Source organism: Amblyomma mixtum, chromosome 9 (assembly GCF_055824585.1).
Source record: "Amblyomma mixtum isolate Tamu chromosome 9, ASM5582458v1, whole genome shotgun sequence".
In the NCBI taxonomy this organism is placed as follows: domain Eukaryota; kingdom Metazoa; phylum Arthropoda; class Arachnida; order Ixodida; family Ixodidae; genus Amblyomma; species Amblyomma mixtum.
The window spans coordinates 19,943,897-19,969,745 of record NC_143020.1 but is presented as its reverse complement, the minus strand read 5'-3'; the positions used below and the strand labels follow the sequence as shown (position 1 = coordinate 19,969,745).

The 25,849-nt window shown below is 44.1% G+C and overlaps 1 long non-coding RNA gene and 1 pseudogene across 1 annotated transcript; one reads left to right on the top strand and one right to left on the bottom strand.

Moving 5' to 3' along the window:
* The window catches only part of LOC149328447 (uncharacterized), a 478,240-nt pseudogene that overhangs the window by 347,256 nt on the left and 105,135 nt on the right, over nucleotides 1–25,849 (top strand).
* Nucleotides 19,183–25,790, bottom strand: LOC149328448 (uncharacterized). The gene is made up of 3 exons (XR_016285813.1): nucleotides 25,160–25,790; nucleotides 24,172–24,352; nucleotides 19,183–20,117 (listed from the first exon to the last, which is right to left on the bottom strand). It is a non-coding gene; the product is annotated as an uncharacterized LOC149328448 (long non-coding RNA).

The following is a 25,849-nucleotide window of genomic DNA, read 5'->3' as shown; positions in this document are numbered from 1 at the left end:
GCCGCTAGTTATTTCATGTGAAGAAAATCTTGCGCCAGTGAGGGAAAAGACGTGAACTGTTGGAAATCTTAGTAGAATAGTTTGCAGTGCCCCTTTGTGCTGAAGAAAACGCGGAGGCCAATCGAAGACAGTAAATATGCGTTTCTGCTAAAACATACGAAAGGAGTTCGTGATCTGAAGGCAGCTCCGTCGGTTACCTCTTCTGCTGTTGCAATTTTTTGCACGAGTGCGGTTTCCGTGAATTTGCGCGAATTATATATGTTAAAGAACTCTCTGACAATTATTACCCTTAAATGTCAAAGGCATATATGCTATTTATACAATTCTGCTCCAGATTTTCTGAAAATGTTAATCCTCTAGCTTATATGCTTTAACCACTACGGCAGTTTAAGAAACATGTGGAAAATAGAACCACACGGATTACTGGTCAAATACAGTCACAAAGATCACCTTTGAGAAATCAGGACATAGTCACTGGCATTGAAGCTTACATTGAAATAGATCAAGGAAATTGTACGTCAGATTCCTCATTGTAAAAGGAATGAAACATAATAGCGGCCGGCCCGCACCGCTTAGGGCACAACGGGCTTAAACCAATGTAATATAAATAAAAGGAAAAAAAAATCGCATTGCAAAAAAAGAAAAAAGAACAAAAAAAGGGGGTCTACCATCATCAGTGAAACCACACCTGAGGGGGGCCCGGCTCAACGGTGTTTATTTCTATGTTAACTACACAACTAGTCTTGGCATCTTGACACACATGTATCTTGCAGATTTTTCTTGTTTGTCTAGCTACATTTATTACACCTCTATTTTTGGCATCTTGACGTACAAGAGTCTTGATTTTTTTCTGTTTGTCAGCTCGTGCTGTGATGCTGTCGTAGGTAATGGTATACCAGAGTAAAACACGTTTTTGGGCAAGTTGGTAACATTTTTTATTCATATTGCAGCGAAGAAGCACAAACACACGTAGAAGGAACCCGCAAAAAACACGGACAGCAGCGTTCGTCCGTGTTTTTGCGTGTTCCTTCTACGTGTGTTTGTGCTTCTTCGCTACAATATGAATCAAAAACGGTATACCAAGTGATGGAAATCGCTCTGTTTTCCGAAGTACCTGATTTCTTCCTGCAAACCTTGTAGAGCTCAAGTAAGCATTGGTTTCCTCTTAAGAGAAGAAAAATTAATAGGAAACTTAATATTTTTACATATTAAACAACTAAAGAAAGTAAAAAGCAAGACGAAATAACAAATAACACCGAAAATAAATAAATAAAAGCATGATGTATATTGAATTTATTACTTTCTGTTGATCAATATTATTTACTATTGTCGGTTTTAAAGACAAGAAAGCTGCCCTATAGCTCTCTGGTTGGATGCAGTCTTAAGTGATTTAAAATATAAAAATACTGTAGCGAATTTATTAAAAAAATAGTGTGGATGAAACAATAAGGAACAGTATAGAAGTTGAATATAAAAATGTTAGCGCAGTTTGACTGATTAATGCTTTGTGTTTAATTATACATTCAGCTTTACTAACGTTTCTCTCGTTTTTAGGACATTAAGATTAATAATGTATCTTGTGCTACTGAAGGTTTGGATCCCTTTTCCTTTTTGTTTTTTTTTTCTTTTTTTCTTTTTAAATGTGGTGGAACAAGATTTTTCCTTTTAATATGCCCCTTTTTTCCCCATTGCACTGACCGAGAAACATGCCTGCCTAGGGGGTTAGGACTTATCCCCACTCTGTGAAACCAGGGGAGGGAACAGGCACTCCTTCGGAGGTTGCACAACCCGAGGGGAGCGACTTCACTCTGGCAGAGCTCCGAAGTTCCTTAAGTTACTCTACGTGAACGGAGCTCTCATGATAAGGCGAGCCCAGTGGCTCAACCTAGTGAAAGTAGATAAAAGGCTGGTATAGGATTGGGGGTCCATGAGCAGGACTGCCCTGTCTTTGTAAGGGTGAAGAGCGCCTGGGAAGTGCAAAGCTACCTATCAGCCTCTCAGTGCTCTTCATGTCAGGAGCCGATATGCCAACTCTGTCGTGGGTAGTGTTACATGTGCGAGACACTCTGTCTCTAAGGGCCGAGGATGGCTGGGCAGTGAAGAATTACCTGTGAGCCCCTCAGTACTCTTCCCATTGAGAACCGCATAGCCCATTCAGTCGTGGGCAGCGTTGGGCTGTGATTGCCTGCACATGACAAGCTGCCAAGCTGTCTTTGACAGTCGACAAGTAACGTGGTCAAAAAGTGCCTTACGAAAAGATCCCCACTGCCAGTGTCTTCCCTCATTCCCGGTCAGAGCTTCTTCAATTCTTCAAGTCCTTGACGTCTCCTTTCGTATGCATTCAGATAACGTTAGCGTTCTTCCAAGCTTCTGGCGCGCTCAAGGTTCTAATGCGTTGCGTATACAGGGTGGCTAGTTTTTATAGCACAATCTCTCCTCCATCGTTCAACAAATCTGCTGTTACCTGATCCTTACCAGCTGCTTTCCCCTTTGCATTGCTCCTAAGGCTTTCTTTACTTCTTCCTTCGTAACTGCCGGGATGTCCCATTGCTGGGCTCTACTGCCTCTCTCGTTAACTTTGTCATTACATTCGGTGCTGTATAGATTTGTGTGGAATTATCCGGCTTATTTAACTATTTTTTCTATATTCCTAATGACGCTGTCCTGTTTGTTTCTGAGCGCATAAATATGGTTTTTACCTATGCCTGGATTTCTCTCCACTGCTTTTGTCGTATACCTTGCGCTTGTTTATTAAATTTTATAGCTCTTTCATTTCCATTCTATCTTTGGTTCTTGATGATTTCATGGGTTGGCGTTTCTTAATGAGATATTTTCTCTCCTGAGATACTTGTCGGTATCCACTCGAATAATGCTACCGCCTACTCTACTGCGCGCTCCGTAATAATAGCTGTGAGAGTATTGTCGTTTTAAGTCATTTCAAGTACTTTCAAAACACAATGGTCAAAGCCGGTGAGCGAGAAGGTTTATTCTTGGTCCCATTCTCTCAATGAAGCTTCGTCTTCACTCTGTGCGGGAGCTTTGCCCTAGGCGCCCTCATGGAGCATCAAGCAGATGGCACGGAAGGTTGTCGGCGTCCTCAGTGAATGGTATCGCGATGAACACGGGAAGGAGGGGGGCAATTTTCGCCTTTGATTGCCTTTTTTGAGCGCCAATTCGCTGAGCGACTATCGCGTTCCTCTGGAGCGATATTTTGTTTCAAATCTTTCCTATGGGATAGTCCCTCAATATTTTCCTTCCGATTGGTTTAATAAGCCCGTTATATCTCGTGGCACGGGACGGGGCATTTTTTAAAATTCTTTTTCCCAGCCCCATCATAGCCTTTGTTTTTGGTACACAGGGGCACACAGAAGAAGGTGGCAATGTTGGTATTGCCTATTCATAACGAATATCGGGAGAAGCGAAAGCGCGGCCCACCGCGGCAGGAAATCGAGGGCTTTAGTTTCAACTGCACGCATGTCACGCAAGTTATACAGTGCGCGTTGCTGGGACTGGGCCTCCGAGCCAAGAAACGGTCGAGGCGACGGTGAGTCAAAGGACTTTTATGTACAGTATGTACAAGGGCTTTTACATGATACAAGGGCCAAGAGCACCACGGGCTAGCACAAAGAAGGAGGGCGGCGAGCGTAGCTCCGGCGTGATGGCTCTTCTGCTGCGCGTCTGCTGCGCGGGTCCAGCGCGGCTCCGTTTTTATAGCCGCCGGTGTCCGTTGAGGCAGCCAGCCGTTAAAATCCTCCAATCAGGTCACGGCACTGGCCACCGTTCAAATTAGACGAATGGTTGAGAAGCGCCCGGCCGTTGGAGGCCTGCAGACAGGAACGGGCGGCCGGCGAAGCGCCGCAGGTGTACGAGCCGACGGAGAGGAGGGGGAGGAGCAAGGGTCCGCGCCAGGCGCCGGCGAGACGGGATGATTCACGCTCCAAGCCGCGACATGTCCGAGAGAGTCTGGGCCTGGTTTGAGCGACGGCGGGCGCGCAGCGCTGGTTTCCAGACAGGCCAGCGAGCGAAATGTGGGCGCCGGCACAACAGCGCCGACGAATGGATTGGGGACGCTGCCGTTGTCCATTGTGCAGCGCGATATTCCGAAACTCAAGCCGGACGCCGCACCGAGGCTATTCGATGGCCTCCCGACGTATTTGTTAAGATTAAAACCTAAACCTCGCTCGAAAAAGCAACTAAACTCTGCGAAACGTCCCCGGCAGCCGTCAGCTGGCCAGGAGGAAGCGTAGGCTGTGCCGCTGTTACGTGTCGAATGTCATTCGACTCGACTGAGGAAGATTCGCTGCTGCACGATGTTTTTCAGCGGCTTTCGGTTCGGATGTCATTCATGTCGACGGGGCCCCGCTGAGGCATTCGAGATCTTTGAATGCCTACTAGGTGCCGATCTGAGATGCAGTTTGCTTCCAAAGATTAGGTGGCTAATGCATGTTAGTGTACTGTGCCTTGTTACAAATTCGGTCATTGGAATGCAATGTAAGAGCGTGGCAACGAAACGATAGTTGGATGAACGAATGTTTGCTTTTATCTGGTCTGCAGATGGTGAGATCACTGTAAATAAATGTATAGAAACTTGATTCCAAGCATAAGCAGCTGCATGCTGCGCCTCGGAACTTCTGAAATTCAAAACGAAGATGCAGTGCACTGCCTGAATCATACTCCAGTTTCTCGCGCTTTACGCTGTCGTTACAGCATTCTTTTTCCACCGATTTTACGCGGAGCGCGCGGGTAGAAGAACGCCGAAAGAGCATTCACTTGTCCACTGCCTATTCCATTCGGCAGTCGAGTGGATGTCATTCGGCTCGACTGCGGAACTTTCGCTGCTACACTATGTTTTTCAACGAAATTCGGTTCCGATATATTTCGAGACGACGAAGCCCCCCGGAGATATTCGAGATTTCGTAAGGCCTTCGAAGCGTGAGCAGTGTGTCCGCGTCGGCCAACAGGCGTCGCCATCGCTTTGCCCCGCCCATTCCACAGCCGCGCAGTGCATCTCGTAGGCTCTGTGTGATTTCGATATCAGGTGATGTCGGTACCTCATGATAGCTTTTTCTGGTGCTTTTTTAGCAAGAAGCCTTTGTGCCCGTTAAATAGGTGTGTCAAGACAACAGTACGCCGCTCAGAATTTGCCACTTGAGTGCATTTTTTCTAAGGAATGCGGCCATGACAATGACTGTATTCCAGTACGACTGTTGATCGCATAGACATAAGCACCGACTACCTGTTTGCATGACATAAAAGGAAGCTGCGTTCTACTTTTGTTAAATGATATCTTCTCGTTTGCAAAGTCTTGTGTACGCACTGCAAAATGTCTGAAATGTCAATGTGATCACCCGCCTCGGAAACACCAGATAGTTAGGTTGTTGACTTCGCGTAGGTTCAGCGTATCCCACTTATTGTCCCTGCTTTCTTCGATAAGAGCCACGCCTGGCTTTAAAACACTTTATCCAGAGGTATGTTCGGCCTCATGTGTTTTTCTCATGTCACACCGACGACTGCTGTCGCCCGCCTAAAGCATGACTCGGAAGTCTGGGTCACACCAGGCGCTTCCCGTTCATTTTATGCGCGTCTTAGATTGTAAGCAAACCATCGATTTCCGATCACTGCTGGAAAACTACGCTCGATGTCTGTTCGCAGTCGCTAAACCTTGTCAGTTGGCTTTCCACAATCGTAGAACTAGCACAGTTGAAGCCCGCGACTCCGAATGCCATTTGAAAATCAGTGCAGCACGGGTACAAGACGTGTGATAATCAGCGGGCGAAATGTTGACGATGTCCTCAAAAATATCGAAGAAACATATTTTCATACGGCCACTACTTCGCACAGTAGAAACTGCACCCGTTTGTTGCTGCAAAAATTATCGGTTCAAGATTTGATTTTGCCGCCAAGTCGCATATCAATTTCTCTTGCACATGAATTTCCTTCCTATGATCTCCCTTGCAACACATTGTACACGTCACAGGTGCATGTAAAGATGTTCCATAGTTGCCACTTGTGTGATCATAAAGCGCAGCAACGGCACCGCTTCGATTCCCAGATGAATAGATAGCTGTAAGGAACGTCTTCTACATTTTCGGTGTCTTTTTTTATATTTCTCTAACCCATCAGTGAAATTAAAATATATTACCTATAAATTCGACATCTTTCTTAAGAAACTAGCAGTGACCTGTTCAGCATGCAGGGGTGTCGGCGAAGACTGCGATATTTGTTCAAAATATTAGATATCAGTGAAACACCAGCCGTAATCATATGCGCTTCCGCAAACCAGATACTGTCGACCTGTCAGCGTAGATGAGCTAGGTACAGACCATCTTTATGTGTTGCAGATTGTTGGCTTCTTTACAATCTTTCTCTACCCCTTTCCACCCGGTAGTTTGAGTGATCTTGCAAACAAAAGTTTGTTATTGTTTTGCCTACGCGGATTACATTATCTTGTGTCATCTTAACTTAACTTATCTGAACTAATCTTACCGTCCTTGCTTTGGGGGATTTGTGCCTGAGGTATATTTTACCTGGCGTTTTCTGGCAGTCCGTTTTTCAAATGAGTTCTAATTTTCAGTGACGCATTATCGCTTTCACAAAGGTATGATTTCGAACGATGTCCCTCCTCCTATTTAGCGATCAATGCACTTTGTATTGCCGGGACATGATGTTCGTATGCGGGAGCGAAAAATATTAGTTTAAATGTGCGCGAAGACTTTCATCTACGATCTACACACAAAAACATTGCCCGAGAAAACTTGGGTTCAGAAAAATGACATTTGTTTTTTGTAATATGTGAACTGCCGAATCTGCGAGGTTCCTGGAACAATTGAACATTGCTTCATCGATTTAAGTACGGAATTGTTTCCTCGGATATCTTGGAAAATCGAATTTATTTGACTTCCCATACAATACAAGACCGTACTGAAGTGCAATGTGCTCATAAACATCTTGATATACATTTTGTGATTGCACTACAAGCTTATGGAAACTATTTGTATGGCCTGACACTGTTAATCAGTTGTTTCGAGAAAATCTCACTTTACCCAAATGACTGTTCATAAGAGGGAAGAGTATGAACACAGACTTTAGCCCGCAGTGGAATCCCTTTTGCCGACCTGCTCAACCTTACCTCCCATCCAGTCCTCTTTTTGTCTGTCTTTTTGAGACATCTTTCGTGGCGTTGCCAAAAGCTTTGCAAATACGTCTTGTAAATAGAACATTTTTTTCCGTGTAGTAAATATGGTGTTTAAATAAAATTCGGCGATGGTCTAGTGTTCTAAGGCAGTGGCCTGCAAAACTTATCTATACGTGCCACTGCGAATTCAAAAGTAACTCGCACCATCAAATATTTTATTTTAGCTTATTTTATTTTAGGTAAAGCAGTCTTCAGGCATGCAGACAGACCTTCGTGAAATCTGAGATTGGAAGCCTTAGCGCTACACTAAAAACGCGAGAAGCAAAGCCACGGCACAATGTCATTAAGCACGTCTAGCTGGTAGTGCGAAGTGAGATTCCTTCCTACCCGCAAGCGTGGCAGCTGCGATGGAGGAACCTGTGACGTCCCCTTTGGGAGCGAGCGCTCCCTGATTTGCTGCGCCGTCTGTGACGTCGCGTATGGCGAGCAACTCTGATTGGCTGTTCTCTTCCACAGCTGTGCTCCTCCTTTCCACTGTACGCGCGCGCAAAGGTCAAAAGTAATGCGTGTAGCAGTACTACTGCACTAAATACGCCATCCGGCGACAAGCCGTGTTATGTCCGGTAGCGATACGTAGCTGGCCGTCAAGAATTGATCATAAAGGGCTGATATAGCCGAAATGAAATCCCATCAGTTTGCTTCAGCCACGGCAAAGGTAGCACTGCGCAGCAATCATCACTAAATTACATTTATAATTATTACTGCGACCGTGCTCTGCAACAACACTGGCAAGCGCTAAACCCCGCACGTCGGGATAACTTAATTTAGCGCTTAAAGGGAAACATGCAGCCTACTCAAGAGCCCTTGCCAAGCAGCAACAGAGGCAGGCGGTGAATACTGATTGATTTGCAGACATTGTTTAAGTCTCACTTTATCACTGATAATCAGTGCATTGTCCATCGTTGGAAAGTGGCTGGCAAAAACAAACCTCGAACCCTTTGCCATGGGAAGAGATTTCCAGAAGAAAATGCTCACCTTCTACGAACAGGTGAACGCTAATTGACCAATATACCCACTTTCCAATATTTATAGCAAACTTAATTTTAGGCGGTGATGAATTCTCAGACAGTCGCAAATGTCATCTGCTGTGTCCTTCTGAACTGTGTCGGCAGATTACAAAGTGGAGTTGCCTGTTCGGGAGGACCGAAATCAGGCTGTACATGATGCGAGGCGTCACAACCACGATTTTATCTAAAGGCCTATACAAACACCGCAAAATATCGCCTTCTTCCTTCCCTCAGCAACTAAACAACTCAGAAGTCCGTTCGTCAAAACTACTATGATACCTGGCAAAAAAAAAAAACGAATTCTGATGAGGACTTCCATACGCCCCAATGGGACATTTTATTTTAGCGTAGCTCTGTTGATGTTTTAGCTTCGAGATATGTTGAGGTAAAGAATCTGAGAGATAGGTGCATGTATGTGCGCTTTAAATGGAGACATTATTTTCCACAAACTCTCTTTCAAATAACGCTCCTCTCTCAGTCTTTGATTGTCATGAAGGCGGCTTTGTGGTCGGAGAAAAGAATGCAGACCTGTTCATCCTGCTGCGCCAAAGCTTAGTTCGCAAGCAGACGTTCTACACTAGGAACACAAAGCTGGGAGTGGCATGGCCGACATGGCGTGCAGCACATTTCACACCACTGCCTGCCAACGGAGCAGAGCGTCGTGCGGCATAGCGCGACTACGAAGAGGCAGCGCGTGGGTGCGTGTGCAACCACACACAAAACCTCCCCTCCCCTTGCCACTCTACCTCCGCACATGCAGCGATGGTAGAAGTGGGCGCACATGGTGCCCATCGCTCTGGCGTCATCTATAATCGACTGGCTGCACTTCAGTTCGCTCGGAACAAGTGGTCTCGAGGGGAGAGCTCTAGCGCTCTGTTTGTTCTCCTCTCCTCCCCTCGCGTTCGATTGCGCCAAAGGCGGCGGCGACGCAGCTCAAATCACGAACGGGCGGATAACAATTGTTATCTAAAATCCTAGCACCTTTGCATGGCATTGATGTGTCATTGGCAAAGGATACTTGGTATACTAATCATCCCGTCTCTCTAGACGACGCTTCGGCCTTAAAGGCAAATGAGTGTTTTATATTGAATTCCATAAGAACTTAAGAATCCTAGGGTGCAAACGATGCCACTTTGTGACATTTTTTGCGACACTCATCGCAGTACATGAAACGTACTCATAATATTCACCGGACAGGAGCTCCATATTTAATGGTAGTGCGTCTGGACTCTGTAACTAGAGGTGTCTTAGACACCTGATGTTTCTTACAAGGCACCAAAAATCGAAACATACCTGGCCACTTAATCCATAGCAAGTTCACATTAGATAAAGGTAAGGTCGTAATCAGCAGCTGCGTGACAGTGAATTTTGCCGTTGTCAGGGCTTTTCTAAGAGGGGACAACAAACCTACTACTTTAATCGAGCACATCCAAAACGAACAGCAAGTTGCCCTAAATATCACCCAACTCGCGAGGCATATACTTTCTATTCGATGCCTGCTACAGAAGCTTGTAGCGCGCAAGTCTCCCAATGCTCCGGATACACTGGAGTAGAGAAGATCTTTCATGGTGAAGAAAACAGCATTAACTTAACTGGACACAGAGAAGACGAAATATCACACGCGCTCACTCACAGCTGGATGTTTAATTGAAAAGGCGATCGAAAACACACAATGAAACCAACGGAAACTGCGCACATCGCTGCCTCGTGAAGACAAGTTAACATGCGTGTTATTGAAGTTTGCGCACTAAAGGCAAGAGTCAGGAGCAAAGGGTAGCTGGTTATCTAGATAAGTAATGAGAGTTTTTCCGAAAGGGCCACGTAAGGTCGACGGGCGCACAGGTTTGCGTGTCAACTAGGAAACAACATATCAGAGGGAAATGGAAGCAAGCTTTTAGCGTACCAGACGGATCTGAGATGTTCGACGGCGGAATGAACCACTGACCCGTCAACGCAATGGTTTGGTCCACGACCTTTTTCCATAAGCTGCTCGCGGAAAAGTGGAGCACTAGGCCCGATGCAATCTTGTACCCATTGTAAAAGCAGTGGGTGCCTTCGGCACTGAGGATCGAGCAGAACACCTGCCGAATGCGGCGCGGGTACATCTTCCGAAGGCCCTCGATACGTTTCTCAAAAAGGGACATTATTGCGATTTAGTGCGTGGGAAGAATTTAAGTTTTTTTGTCGGCGCAAGGAATCAATGACCCATCAGGGCGAGGCCTGATCCGTGAGCCTTTTCCCAAGTATCTCACCTCAAAAATGCCGAGTACCAGGCCGAGGTAACTATTGCTCCCATTCGCAAACCAGTTGGTACGTCTCAGCTGAGGAGATCTGACCAAATGCATCCGAAATGTGAGGCGAATACTCAGCCAAAAGTTCACTGCTTTAGCTGAAAATCATCAGTGGCAAGTCGGCGCATGTGGTACATTTCTTCTGTTGTGCGTCCCGTCCAGTTTTCTTTGTTTTTTGTTCAGAATGAATATTCATCAGCTATCCCAAACTTGTGTTCTTGAGAGTGCTTAGCACATTCTATCAAAAGGTAAAATTCAGCAGCTTTGGCCGGCGCATTATTTATTAAGGCAAAAGTGTTTAATGGCTCATACTAGCGACCATGACTCTCTCCGTCCGTCCGTTACACCTGAAGTGAAAGTCATACCTAGTAAATTCTAATCACAAGTCATGATTAACAAGTCATTAACAAGAAAAAAATTCTAAAATCTTGTGCATCCCGTCCAGTTTCCGTTGTTGTTTTTTTTTTTCAGAATGAATATTCATCAGCTATCCCAAACTTTTGTTCTTGAAAGAGTTTAGCATATTCCAGCAAAAGGTAAAATTCAGCAGCTTTGGCCGGCGTGTTATTTATCAAGGCAAAAGCCTTTAATGGCTCATACTCGCGACCATGACTCTTTCCGTCTGTCCGTTACACCTGAAGTGAAAGTCATAAGTAGTCAATTCTAGTCACAATTCATGACTAACAAGTCATTAACCAGATAAAAATTCTAAAATCACGATTAAAATAAAACCGCCACCCTTCCGTTCCATACACGAGCGTGCTACCCGCAATGCTACGCCGTCTGCCCGCCAGTGCATATGTAGTTCTCCTTGTCTAGCGTAAGGACGGTGAAGAGCGTTGCGGGAAAGGCCTCGTCACTCTTGATTTATTTATTTATTTATTTATACAAAATACCCCTTATGGCCCTCAGTTCTAGGATATTACATGGCGGGGGGGGGGGGGGGGGGGTGCAGGCATGTAATCAAAAGTAAACAAATTAACGACAACTTGAAGAAACTACAACAAAAAACAGATAAAAGCATATGAGTCTTTGCAAGAAAAATACAAAACGCAAAAATTGAACATTGAAGCGTACAGGGGAAAAACAAAATGTTGAACAGAGCAGCAGACAGTAACGGTAATATAAGTTATACAATGTCTCACAAACGACGGCATGAAAGTAAAACGAGGATCATCAATAACAGAAATACAAGACAAAAGCCTAATGCGCTAGTAAGTTAATGTACCCAAAAAATTTAAGTAGAGATACCGGCAGCCAATAGGTTGTAAAATTTATCCGCATCAGTGACGGTAGCAACGTGTGAAGGCAGAGCGTTCTAGTCAGTTATAGTACGGGGTATGAATGAATGCGCCTAGTTAGATGTACGACATGGCAAGCGCCTAACTTTAAATAGATGGTCGTGGTGGTGAAAAATGGAAGAACGCAAGGAAAAAAGTCATTATGAAAAGTTGAGTGATGATAAAGTTTAAGAAAAAGCGATAAACGTGAGACTTTAGAACGGAGACATAGATCCTGAAGATCAGCGCTTCAAGGCTTCAAGGCTGTCATGCTGGTGTGACGCGAATAGTCAGAGAAGATAAAACGAACTGCACGATTCTGCAAAGATTCGATGTTATTTATTAAGTATGCTTGATGAGGGTCCCAAATAGCCGAAGCATATTCAATTTCGGGGCGAATAAGAGTGGTGTAAGCAAGTAGTCGGAGGTGGGAGGCAGCATGCTTTAAGTTATGTTATGTTTTGAAAGACCTAAAGACCGATTAGCGGATGCAAGAATAACGTTAATATAGTGGTTCCATGTTAGGTCATGAAGAGCGTGAAGACCGAGGTATTTGTACGTGGTTACCAGCTCAACTGCAGCGTTATTTAAAGAATACGCTGTTTGAAATCTAGACATCCGGTTAGTAAAAGACATGAATTTTGTTTTAGAAAGATTAAGTTGCATAAGCCAAGAAGAGCACCATGCTGTTGCTGTGTCGAGGTTGGATTCAAGGGCTAGGCGATCTTTGTTAGTATAAATTCTGCGATAAATCACACAATCGTCATCTAAAAGTCTGATTCGGGAAGATGTTGAGCTAGGTAAATCGTTAATAAATATCACGAAAAGAGAGGAGCCAAGCACGCTTCCTTGTGGAACGCCAGAATGAACTAAAGTGTGCCCTCGAAATAATTTTTCCATTTACCTGCTACAACTCTGCATGATAATTCTTCCCATCAGCTTTCTTAAAAGTTTTCAACTTTCTCGGCGCCCTTTAGAAGAGATTCTAATCTGCGAGCACCTTCGATTTCTAGGCGCTATTCTAAACAAAGCTGCGAGTTCAATGAAAATAACACACCAAAGATAGGCTAACGTGTCTGCTACTTCTGTGCAGACTTTTGCATTTTTCCACCCAGTGATTTGTTCTAGAGGCCTTTGTCCCTCTTTCCCACAAATATTTCGATTGTGTGAAGCGCGCAATAGTTTCCCCGCTCCCAACTTTATGGCGTAAACAGCAATTATGAGCTGTCGCCTCTGCTGAGCGCATTCCACGTGAACATGACGCTGTCGAAGAAGCATTCCCGAATGCATGCACGCTGGCATGAAACGGCAACGGCAATCGCTTCGTCGACAATGAAACTGGCGCCGTGGCGCCTGGCACCGAAGGCATTATCTCCGAGTCTATAAGAAGGTGGAAAGTTGGGCGAATTGAATCTTATTCATGAGGTAGCTTGAGCCAAAAACGGGGAACAAGGTGGGAGAAAGACACAACAAAGGCGCTCGTGTTGTGTATTTCTCGCACGTTGGTCCTCGTTTTTGGCGCTAAAAACATCATCGATCTACGAGTCAGTTGAAAGGAAGGTTTTCAAATGAACGCAGGCTAAATTATGGCTTTTGTATTGATGCCACCGCGTTCGCTGTTCCAGGCCGCACTGTTTTTCTTGTTGTAGGACCTACTCTAGATGAGACAGGACTTCCACAGTAGTGGCTCCTTTCTGGCGCAAGCGTAGCAGATGCTGGTTTTGGTCGTGGACTGACTGCAGCGTCCAATTGCGCGCAGTAAGCAGCGTCTCGAAAGCATATGAGCAGGGTGCACCTGATGTTCCACCCTCTCTTTCTTAATGCAGGACAAAGGGCCAGCTGTACGACTGCGCTTCTCGTCGCGCCACTCTGCGGTGAGGATAAGCACCTGCTGGGCTACCACACACCACTGGCTGCGCACTAGGCGCTTATCAAGGTCGCCTTCACACCGGTGGCTAACACTGAAAGGCAGCCATTTCATAGGGTACAACTGGCGGGGTCTTTTTTCCTCTTTATTGCTCACATTGATGATATCGTGTTCAGAGTAGTCTAGCCGCTTTGAAAGTTAATTTGCGAGGAACGACAAGAATATGGATGAGATATTCCTTTTATCCATAACTTGTCCGGCATGCGCCATGCAGTGAGGGCTGTTTTTTCCGTCACATATTTCATGAAACAATAGCAACATGTAATCTACGATGCAAAAAAGTGCACCTGGCTTTTAAAAGCAATTGAATGTGCGTATTTGAAGAATTGGCGGAAAATATACTTCTTTCAAGGTGGTTGCCAATGCAGTGGCATTAATTGCCTTCAAACCGATATTTCTTCATTCTGCTCCACTGCAACTATAACATTTTCATGTGATTGCTGTGTATACCCAACACCTGTGCTCACAGCATTGACATTATAATTCATCACAAAAGTCTGTGTTTATTTTTTTATATTTTGGACTTCCGCGAAGAAATGATTATGCTTAGTTTAAGCCGCTGCCTATTGGCGCTTGTGGTATCAAATGTGATGTGCACGACAAATGAATCCCTTAGAATCTCTAGTGAGAGAAATATTACTTCTCTTGCTATCCACATCAAGCACCACGAAGATACGGCGCTAATAACGTGTGGTAAACAATGGGTTTGGGGAGATCATTCATGGTTGCAAAAGTTTATGCGGCCTGTGACCACCTGGAGGTTGCCTTATCCAGGGTTACCGGGGCTAAAGGCGTTCGTGAGAAAAAACACGCATGATTCAGTCAAGACAAACATCCTAGTAGCAAGCATAAACGTAAATGCATCATGGTGTCTGAACCAGACATTCAGCTATGCGTTATTCGTTTACCTGGTTAACTGGATATTAATCGAAGACAGCCTTGAAGGAAGGATGTTGTTAAGTCGGTATGTGGCAGAGTCCTCGGTGAGAAACTTCACTTGTAAATTAGACGCAACACAATTCAATAAAAACGATGCTGTCAGTCCGCTTCTCAATCACCTGCCGCCAATATATTCACGGGGATGCAGTAGCAACCGTGAGATCATGCCACCTCTAATACCTAAATATTCCCTTCTTAGAAACACAGATATCCGTGTAGGGTGCAACGATATCCCATGGATGCGACCAGGTGGTCAACCAAACTGCAACTCTTGGCGGGCTGACGTCATCTGGAACGCTCTCGCACTGTACAATGTGACAGTAACTACAGTTTTCTATAGCGACCGCAACGATCTGGCCAGCGATCTCTTCTACGGTCATATTGACGTGCATGGAAATCTTGCCGCCTTTGGCAGAAATGGAACAACGGAATACGGTGCACTTCCTCTGATAACATACGCGTATGAAACTTTCTACGCTAGCGCTAACCACCCTGTACCTTTGTCATTTTTCCGGCTTTTGATGGAGTCCAAGCTCGGAATACTGCTTCTTTCATTATCGCTAATATTCTCCTTTATTGTTCTCGTTATGGCTGACTGGGTTCGCATGAGAAATTCATCGTTCAGCAGGATGGCAGATTTTTTTATGTTCCTGCTAGCATCCTTCTACGCTACATCTTCGCCTATGCCTCGCTCAAGGCAGTTCGCCGTGGCAACCTGCGTAGTATGCAGTTTTTGGCTGATAGATCTTCTGCCATTCTCTAACTACTTCCGAGGCGAGTTAATTTCTAGGCTCGCCATGCGGGCTTTTCCAGACGTGATTGACACGCTGTCGGAGCTCGAGACTGAGCTGGACAGAAAAAGAATCGCTCCATGCGTCATCAAAGACACATACTTGCATGACCGCTTAGAAAACGACAGCAGGTCTTACGGCGTTCATCAAAAGCTGAGCTTGGCTTTCAATCGGTACAAAGACCGTGGAAAGCTGGTTGTTAATATCTGGTCTGCTTGTCTTGACTGCGCTCGACAAAAAGACCGAGTCTGCTTTTCCTTTTCGATGTCATCATGGGCGTTCAAGCCCGGTAAAGGAGTTGTTGAGTCCAAGGAAAGGCTAAGCCTAGTTTTTCTTACGTTCTCTATCCGAAAGAGCTACCCTTTAAAGGGAGCCTTGCGAGACTTTGTTAGAAGACTTATTGAATGCAGGCTATTTCAGCCACCAAAATATATTGCTCGGCACGATGTTTTGGACGGCAATACCGATAATGATATTGGATATCAGGAAGCTCTGCAGTTTTCGGAGCTCTCATCAGTGTTTGCAGCCCTTGCTGGGTTGTTGGCACTGTCAGCAACAATTTTTGTTTTTGAGATCGTTATACGCGGAAAGAAACCAACGGACAGATGGGTTTCTCCGTAATTTTCATTTTTGTTGATGAGGTTGCGGATGGAGTTCAAGAAAGAACACCTTCACAGCAGAATTCAGCTTATAATATGCTATTCATATGGTGTGAAAGTTAGTGGCTTGGGCTTTTTGCGAAGCGCTGTTCTGTCACGCTCAGCAAATTAGTTAGAACAATGAAAGAAATGTTCCATTAACTCTGCCCACAAGGTGTACACACACCAAAATATTTGTAGCCTATTTCTACTTCGAATGATGCATAATACAGCAGTAAACATTGAACTGCGACGTGAACTTCATTAAGGCTCTGCTCTGAACTTGCTTATTTTGATGTACAGCAAGCATCAGTGCTGCCTAAACAGGAGAGGGTTACAAAAAATAAGTTTTTAAAATAATGCCGGGAAGTATTGAGTAGCAAATTCAACAACCAAAGCAGGCAGGCGGTTTGATTGTTCGACTGTGTAAGAGAAGAAGACTTCTGGTATTGTCTTGTGCTTGCTTAATATGGCCGTATAAATTTGTGTGATTCAACCTTGATGTTTGTTGATACGCAGAAAACAGGTATGTTTCACGTGGAAATCCTGTTTTGTGATACATTAAGCACAAAAATTTTAACCTCACTATCTGCCTTCCCAACAGAAGCGGCTCCAACTTATGTTGCCACATAATATTAGTGACCGATTAACATTTGCATTAAATGGGTGAATTGAACTCGGCTTTATTTTGTTGGATGTGTCCATTGGCTCGATGCTTTTGGTATAGTATGGATACCACACCACAGACGGATACACTAGGACTGGTCAAATCAACATGCGATTTTCTTTTTCAACTACTTACCCTGCCTCCAAAAATTCGCGCGTTTATCTAATATGGCCGTGTCAAAATCATGGCAAACCGAAATGTTTGGTCGTGTCAACTTGTAACGATTTTGCAATAAAAGCTTTGTTTCATTTTAGTGAAAGAAGAGGCAATGACTGGCTTGAGCTTATCATCTTTATCTTTACCCAGTCTGAGCACTCTTCCGAAGCTTTTAACTGGAACAAAGAGCTTGTGGCTAAAGATTTCGAGTAGATTTTTCTTTAAGGCAGCAGCAATTTCGTCGTGTTTGTTAGGATGAAGGAAAATTATGAGGTTGCGGTGCGAGCCTCTGTGTCCGACGTCATCGAGTTTCTTTTCTTGTCCGGAGAGAAAAAAAAATTTTTAGTAAAGAAACCTCAGACCATAGATATAATTCTTTAGTGTGCTGAGATGTGACCTAGAGTGTTTCATTCAGTTATGTGAATTTTTCGGTCACTGTTGTTTCAAGCCTACTTCGTTAGGAGCCCTTACAAAAATTTTTAGTAACATTCTTTAGAAAGTCTTTCGACAATTGTTAATAGAACCTATCAACATTGAATAGAAAGTCTTTTGAACGTCTTTATACATTGTAGTAACAACCTATCAACCGTCTTCCGACAATTGGCCACCGATATCCAAAAGACTCAAGTACATAGAAAGTCTTTATACTTCCTATCATCCCCTTATCGAGTTTGTATACACTTCCTACTGACCCCTTACCGACAATGTCTACCAACACCCTATTAACAGTCTTCCGACAATTGGCCACCGTTATCCAAAAGACTCAAGTACATAGAAAGTCTTTATACTTCCTATCATCCCCTTATCAAGTTTGTATACACTTCCTACTGACCCCTTACCGACCATGTCTACCAACACCCTATTGACGGTCTTCCGACAATTGGCCACCGTTATCCAAAAGACTCAAGTACATAGAAAGTCTTTACACTTCTTATCAACCACATACCGACAATGTCTACCAACGCCCTATCAACGGTCTTCCGACAATTGGCCACCGTTATTCAAAAGACTCAAGTACGAAGAAAGTATAATTCCTACATCAACTTTTGGAAAAGTGTATGTTAACTACACAGTACAACACTTTTACCAACATAGTTTTATCACTTCAAAATCATTTTGTGAACACTATCCTGGAGTGCTTAAAGAATAATAGAAGCAAAATGCAAATTATTACATTTATTGTGCACAAGTGTACATACGCCCTACAACACATGCATGATGCATCAAAATATTTTATGGAGAACAATAGAGGAACAGAATATTGCCTTCGGCAAGCTTCCCCTCAGTTCCCTCTGAGTAACAATGACTGACACACAGCAATTGAAAAACATAACAGGTTTTAATTCACGATGTTTCGGCTGGAGGACCAGCCTTTTTCGAGTATAGTATAGCATTCGAAACAAAAGCTGTGCGCTTCAAATGCTGTAGTACACTTGAAAACGACTGGCCCTCCAACCAAAACATCGTCAATTAAATCCCGTTAGGTTTTTCTTACATATATACGAGGTGTTTCAGGGAAGACTAAGTAATTTTCAAAAAACAGGTATTTTGAGATGAATGTATGGCTTTTTCAGCATAGTATTACCAGTGTTGGCAGGCACCAGAAAACTTGTGAAGTCTTACGTAATAAGCTGGTTAGCTAATTTTTATAAATGAACCTTTTCACTATCAGAAACTGTTAAAACATTAAGTTGGGCTAATTGGTAACGGCTTGAAGGAATCATACTCTTAGCGGTAAGAACACACACAACACCAAGACACACACACACAGGACACCCGCTAGACTTCAACTATCTTTACTCGACACTTGTACGACATAAATATGTATCACTGAGCACACGCAGGTGCCTCGTCATCGACATCAGGTCTAACTACGCCCTCCCCTCTCCTCCAAGGCATACGGTTGCACCGATAAACAATCCCTTTTTCTGCCAATGCCAGGGAGGGAGTGCTTACACACATGTCACCCGCCTCTTGAATACGAAAGGCCTGGGAGCCGAGAAAAAAGAAAGAAAAATTATCGAAGTCTTTCGTATTCAAGAGGCGGGTGACGTGTAAGCACTCCCTCCCTGGTGTTGGCAGAAAAAGAGATTGTTTATCGGCGCAACCGTATGCCTTGCAGGAGAGGGCAGGGCGTAGTTAGACCTGTTGCGGATGACGAGGCACCTGCGTGTGCTCAGTGATACATATTTATGTTGTACAAGTGTCCAGTAAAGATAGTTGAAGTCTAGCGGGTGTCCTGTGTGCGTGTGTGTCTTGGTGTTGTGTGTGTTTCTTACTGCTAAGAATATGATTCCTTCACTATCAGAGTTAGTCGTCTAGTTGCCATTAGAGATTTGTAGCAGTTACATGCACTGGAGGGGTTTCTTTCCCTGTGTGCTTTCAAAAGCGCATGTATTTTCGCACGATGCAGCCAAATTTTGTCGAGCCACAGCGGCGAAAGTAATCATGTTTTGTACATTCCAGAAACTGATATGGCTACTACGAACAACTGGCTAAAAGTCTCTAACTGCAACCAGTTGCAAACCTGTGTTAGTTAAAAAGTTAATTATCAGAAATTAGTTAACCAGCTTACTAAATACACCTCACCGGCTTTCTGGTGTCTGCTAACACTGGTAATATTATGCAGCAAAAGCCATATTTTTGAAAACTACTTATTCTTCCCTGAAACACCTGGTGCATATAAATACAGCTCACTTTCCTGTACAACACAGAAACGAAATAATTTCTTCTGTAACATGAAAGTTCCATGAGCCACATAACCCGTGGAAAAAAACTGCATGCATACACACACATCTCTCCAAAACAGCTAAAAAATCCCACACAGTGAAACAATGCTTACACTGTCTTAAGACCAACATTAAAGGCTGCAAACACTAGCGAATTAAAAGTCAAACAAATGCCAAACATATGCTAAATGTCCCCATGGATGTAGATATTAAGCTATGAGCTGATTTTAATAAAAATGCATCAGCACAGAAATGCTTAAGAGACTTTGTTGGTGCACTATCCTGACACTTGTCCTCAATATCAGGCAGCCTGCTTGTTGTTCATCATCATCATCAGCCTGACTATGCCCACTGCAGGGCAAAGGCCTCTCCCATGCCTCTCCAATTAACCCTGTCGTTACTTGTCTGCATCACCAGTGGAAGAGGTAGCGTCCTAGTGATGAGACGTGTGCACGAACAGGTAGCCTTCTCCATGGCAGAATGCAGCAGCAAGAGAACTGCACAAGAAAACATTCAAAGTATACAGTTATAGTAACTTCTAATAGAATCAAACACGGAGCAGCAACAATCAGTTAAATGTGCACTAAAATGCAGCACTCCGAGTGAGTTTGATAAGGCTGCTGAGTAATAGCATAAGCAGCAGTCACAAGACTAGAACTAAATGCGTCCTTGAACAAGAAAAAGCTATAACATGCTGTTGTGTTCAATTCTGCCCCCACATTCGAAGACTGAATGATATTCACAGGAACTGACATTAACATGTTACACCTAATTAGGCAGGCTCGAGACAAGGCGGTAGGTGACTATAGGTTCTAGGAACAGTAGGGGAGAGTTATTAGTAGAGTTCGCAGATAGAAATAGTTTACGGATTATGAATACCTTCTTCCGCAAACGAGCAAACAGGAAGTGGACGTGGAAGAGCCCCAATGGTGAGACTAAACATGAAATAGACTTCATACTGTGTGCACACCCTGGCATAGTAGAGGATGTGGAGGTCCTCGGTAAGGTCCGTTGTAGCGACCACAGAATGGTAAGGTCTCGTGTTAGCTTAGATTTCAAGAGGGAACGGAGGAAACTGGTGAAGCGAAAGGCTATTAACGAGTTAGCATTAAGAGGGAAGGTAGAGGAATTCAGACTGTCGCTGCAAAACAGATTTTCCGCTTTAACTGAAGAAGACGACCGCAGTGTTGAAACAATGAATGATAATCTTACAGCTATCGTTACAGAGTGCGCCGCAGAAGAAGGTGGTAGGATGGTTCGACAGGATACCAGCAAGCTATCTCAGGAGACTAAAGATCTGATTAAGAAACACCAAAGCATGAGGACTTCTAACTCCACAGACAGGATAGAACTAGCAGATCTATCGAAGTTAATAAATAAGCGCAAGGTAGCCGACATAAGAAAGTAACGTGGAGAAAATCGAGCATGCTCTAAGGAACGGAGGTAGCCTAAAATCAGTGAGGAGAAAACTGGGCATAGGTAAAAACCAGATGTATGCGCTAAAAGACAAACAGGGCAATGTCATCAGCAATATGGATAAGATAGTTGAATTAGCCGAAGAATTCTACACAAATCTATACAGTAGCGAATGTAATCATCAAGTTACTGAGGGAGGCAGTCGAGCACAGCAATGGGACATCCTGCCAGTAACGAAGGAGGAAGTAAAGAAAGCCTTAGGAGCAATGCAAAGAGGGAAAGCAGCTGGTGAGGATCAGGTAACAGCAGATTTGTTGAAGTATGGAGGAGAGATTGTGCTACAAAAACTAGCCACCCTGTATACGCAGTGCCTTGTGACCTCGAGAGTACCAGAAGCTTGGAAGAACGCTAACATTATCTTAATTCATAAGAAAGGAGACGTCAAGGACTTGAAGAATTACAGACCAATCAGCTTATTGTCCGTTGCCTACAAGGTATTTACTAAGGTAATCACTAATAGAGTCAGGAAAACCTTGGACTTTAGTCAAACAAATGATCAGGAAGGCTTTCGTAAAGGATACTCGACAATAGACCACATTCACACTACCAATCAGGTGATAGAAAAATGCGCGGAATATAACCAACCCCTATATATAGCCTTCATTGATTACGAGAAAGCATTTGACTCAGTGGAAACCTCAGCTGTCATGCAGGCATTGCGGAATCAGGGTGTGGAAGAGTGTTATGTGAAAATATTGGAAGATATTTATAACGATTGCACAGCTACTATAGTTCTCCATAAAGTCAGCAATAAAATTCCAATACGGAAAGGTGTCAGGCGGGGAGACATGATCTCGCCAATGCTCTTCAATGCCTGCTTACAGGAGGTATTCCGGGGACTGGAATGGGAACAGTTAGGGATAAGAGTTAATGGAGAATACCTGAGTAATTTGCGATTCGCTGATGACATTGCCTTGCTAAGCCACTCAGGACAAGAACTGCAAAGCATGATCAACCAGTTAGACAGGCAGAGCAGAACGGTGGGGCTAAGAATTAACATGCAGAAAACCAAAGTAATGTTCAACAGCCTAGCAAGGGAACAGCAGTTCGCAATTGGTAGCGAGGTGCTGGAAGTAGTAAGAGAATATGTCTACTTAGGGCAGGTAGTGACCGCAGATCCAGATCATGAGAGGGAAATTAATAGAAGAATTAAAATGGGGTGGAGCGCATATAGCAGATTCTCTCAGATCATGATTGGTAGCTTACCAATATCCCTGAAGAGAAAAGTATACAACAGCTGTATCCTACCGGTACTCACCTATGGGGCAGAAACATGAAGGCTAACAAAGAGGGTTCAGCTTAAGTTAAGAACAACGCAGCGAGCTATGGAAAGGAAAATGATAGGTGTAACGTTAAGAGATCGGAAGAGGGCGGAGTGGGTGAGGGAACAAACGCGGGTTAATGACATCTTAGTTGAAATCAAGAAGAAGAAATGGGCTTGGGCAGGGCATGTAACGCGAAGGCAAGATAACCGCTGGTCCTTAAGGGTAACAGAGTGGATTCCAAGAGAAAGCAAACGCAGCAGGGGACGGCAGAAAGTTAGGTGGTCGGATGAGATTAAGAAGTTTGCGGGGATACAGTGGCGGCAAGTGACAAAGGACAGGGTTAATTGGAGAGACATGGGAGAGGCCTTTGCCCTGCAGTGGGTGTAGTCAGGCTGATGATGATGATGACCAAATTAGGCTACCACGAAGAGATATTTAGCCATTCCAGTCATATGAAGATAACATGCAGGCCATAAAATATAAAAATTATTTTGTGTTTCTGATTTGTCTGCACAAAAATTCAGGCAGCTTTTGTTTTCAAAAGTGATGGCACAAAGACATTGCAATATAATGCACATGTTGCTGTAGATAATGTATCATTTGGAGCTATACCAGGTGTTAGGGGAAAATGTATGAACAAAGAGTACAAAGGTGAGCAAGTTCGTCAGGGCAAGAGTGGCACACTCTAAAGCAAATGAATCAAAATATTAAGGCACACACTGCGTCAGATACAATACTTGTAAGTAAAGCTGCATAGAACTACAAGCGATAAAAGCCTCAGAAACGTGCCCCTAAGGGAGCAGCTGGACTGGTAGTTTTTTATTTGTCCCGCAGCACATCCCTCTAGTGCTGAGGCCTGCTCATATCTGTTTAAGTTAAGAATACAAGGGAAACAAGCAAACAAGTGTTCCAAAGAAGATAAAAATGTGCACTTAGGTTGTTCTTTAGGAAATTACCTGTCACTAATTGCAGCAATAAATACCTCGAGAAAGAAAATAAGTTATTTACACAGCTTATTACAAACCTTGATGGCACGGGAGAAAGGCAACATCAAATGCATCGGTTCAAGTAAAGCCAGGGGTCTTGTTAAGGTCACAGCAATATTTGTTGACTTAGGCTCAGCTAGTGTAATGCAATCAGTAACTGAACGTCGGCATGAATAAAAAAAACAATGCACCAATACTCAATTCCAAATGCATTTCAACTGTACAGTGCAGTCAGTTGTGACAAAGGGAGTGTGAAAAAAAACCTCAGCAATGCTCATGACATCGAATAAGCACCTTTCTTCTGTACAGCTAAAATATAAGCTTTGCAGGGTTTCATGTAATGCAAGGATAACCTGGTAAGGTATCAATTATTGATGCTAGCAACAAATATGCTTCTAAAGCAGAGTGCTCCACTTGAACGCCAATATTCAATTATGCATTGCCCGTTAGGCCATGCCTATCACATCACTGGTTCACTTCAAACATGCCATACCTTGTAAGAGGTAGGTACTGCTGAAGTAAACCTATAAAATTTATTTGCTGCTTTTAGACTGCTGTATGAAGGTCATGAAGCAGATAATTGTTTTAATTTGGTCTATACAGTGGTCAAGATTTCCAAGCACGAGAGGCATGAGGGAAAAAACTATAGAAAGCATTTCACACTATAACACAATGCACTTGACTAGGGGAGTGCTTTCATGACGCCCGCAATATCTTTTCCCTTTCTCTTGGTCCTCTTTTAAAAGAAAAAAAAACGAAAGAGAGAGGGAGCCTGGACCAGAATATTTTTGGCAGGCTAAAAAAGACAAGGAAAATATACCCACTTGTCTACCTATCCTTTTACAAGTGGCACATGCTTGATATCCAGTGTCAATGGCTGATAGGCTGAACCAGCAGGTCTTGATGTCATTTGCCTCTGGTTGAGGTAGCATTGGCTCGATGACAGATGAAAGCTGGTGCAAAAGTAGCGTGATGATACCGGTGGAGCAGCTGTACAGGGCTTGACTGCGGGTGCATTTGAAGAAAGGCTGCATTAGAGCCATGCTTTCATAAACATCACAGAAGCCACATCCCATTAAAACCTCTAGCTGTTCAGTCCAATGTGTTCATGAGTGGAGGCTAATTATTAATTACCTATGCCTCCAATAGTTAGCAAAAAAAATGGTTTACAAAGCTTGTCATACTTTTCTTAAAGCTATTATTCGCGAATCACGTTATACTTTTATCGCTTCAGACTGAAAATGGGGGAATGACATAAATGTAGTGAACGTAAAAAAATAAAATGACAACAAACCTTCCATTGTGCGATTACCTCAGCTGCACTGCAATGGAATGGTTCTGCTATTTTTAATCGTCGTTTCGTTGACCAGAACTATCAAGAAACACAGCACTTGATGTGACTGCGACGTAGAACGGGCAATGCTCCTTATCCAGTAAACACTCAGGCAGCAGAATCAAAAGACGCACGCCGCTACAAGCACTTTTCGTTCTTATGGTACTCCTTTTCACGCGCTGCTCCTGTTCAGTCGGAATAACGAATCAAGCAGCACCCCATAGTTCTCGGCGTGCAACCAAATTCTATCACATAACTCCTGCGCCGAGGAGCTGACGCAAACAGCGTGAGGCGGCGGGTTAAAAGTTGCATAGTTGGCAAGCGAGCGTGTCAGAACACCTTCTCTCTGCAAACGATCGCGTGGTGCCCGCATTTTGCACCTCACTGCGAACAAGACGTGAAGACCAACCCAAATGCATTCGCAGCCCTCAATCATACCCCGACACATCGCAGAAGTCATTTTCCAGTTCTGTACTTACATTTGTCAACGTTCACGGCAAGCCGTTTCTTCTATCGGGCATCGGGCGCCGGCCGCTCTCGGCGTGGTTGCGTGCAGTACGTCAGAGCAGTTTTTGAGCACTGCGTGCGCGTAAGAACGTCTTCCGCAGCACTGGAGCCATCTGTCACCTTCCGAGTTCAGTCACACTACCACAACACTAACGAGGCCGCACATTTAACACAAACAAACTGAAGAAACGCACCCACATCACAACCGTCGCACCCCGCCAACAGAGTCGTTTCAGCGTCCTAAAAAAGATAGTGTAGCGCGCGGCCAACATGAGACTCGCAATCCGCCGCCAGCGAACGGAAAGGTGGCGCTAATGTCGCCTAACTTTACACGCGTTAAAAAAAGAATTGATAAAGCCCTTTTTGCCACAAACTTGTTGCATTAAACGACAAAATATTTTGTTTCAATTACAAAGTCAGCAAATTGGAATGATTGCGGTGAAAAAATGCGACTACTCACAAGCATCTGTTTCTGGCGGCGCTGCGAACGAAAGCTTGGAAAACCGGGCAGCATGCCGGGCAGCTACAGGCGACGCATCTGGGGCCAGGAAAGCCGCAGCCGCTGCACGGCTGCACTGTCTGCCTAGTTCTAAGGCTATAACTCAGCTCCCCGTAACTGCGTCGCAGAATAAGGAATGATGATGATGTTGCCAAACGCTACT